This window comes from Mus pahari, chromosome 4, assembly GCF_900095145.1.
Source record: "Mus pahari chromosome 4, PAHARI_EIJ_v1.1, whole genome shotgun sequence".
Lineage (NCBI taxonomy): Eukaryota > Metazoa > Chordata > Mammalia > Rodentia > Muridae > Mus > Mus pahari.
The window spans coordinates 80,708,309-80,709,367 of NC_034593.1; positions in this window are offsets into that span (position 1 = coordinate 80,708,309).

Here is a 1,059-nt window from a genome sequence, read left to right on the forward strand (position 1 = left end):
TTTCTTTCTTTCTTTCTTTCTTTCTTTCTTTCTTAAGACAGGGTTTCTCTGTATAGCCTTGGCTTCCTGGAACTCACTTTGTAGACCAGGCTGGCCTCGAACTCAGAAATCTGCCTGCCTCTATCTCCCGAGTGCTGGGATTAAAGGCCTGCGCCACCATGCCCAGCCTGCCCAACTTTCTAATCAATCTATACTTGATGAACTTAAAACTAATTGCTCAGAATGTTTTAACTTCTTCATTATAAAGTAATATGTAAGGTAATAGATATGTTGATTAGCTTGAACTAGACATTTTGTAATGTGTAGATATATACATACCATATATTTCAAAGTGGAGCTGGTGAGATGGCTCAGTAGGTAAGAGCACTGACTGCTCTTCCAAAGGTCCCGAGTTCAAATCCCAGCAACCACATGGTGGATCACAACTACCAGTAATGAGATCTGTTGCCTCTTCTGGTGTGTCTGAAGTCAGCTACAGTGAACTTATGTATAATAAATAAATCTTAAAAAAAAAAAATAAATCTTTGGGCCGGAGAGAGCAGGGACTGAGCAAGCAGAGTTAACCAGAGTGAGCACAGGTTCTAAAATTCAATTCCCAACAACCACATGAAGGCTCACAACCATCTGAGTTCAGCTACAGTATGTTCAGCTACAGTGCTTGCACATATAAAAAAATAAATCATATTTTAAAATAAAATTTGGAGCTAGAAAGACAGCTCAGTGGTTAAGAGAACTGGTTGTTCTTCCAGAATGTGATTACAGGACATGGTAGTACTAAGAGATGTCCTAAGGGATCTCCAGCACTCTAGACATAATCTTGCTTACCTCCATTGTAGAGAGGCAATCCAATTTCCCCATGGTAATCTGGATCTATCAGCCCTCCTAACACTGTTATTCCTTTCTTTTTTTTTTTTTTAAAGATTTATTTATTTATTATATGTAAGTACATTGTAGCTGTCTTCAGACACTCCAGAAAAGGGCATCAGATCTTGTTATGGATGGTTATGAGCCACCATGTGGTTGCTGGGATTTGAACTCTGGACCTTTGGAAGAACAGTC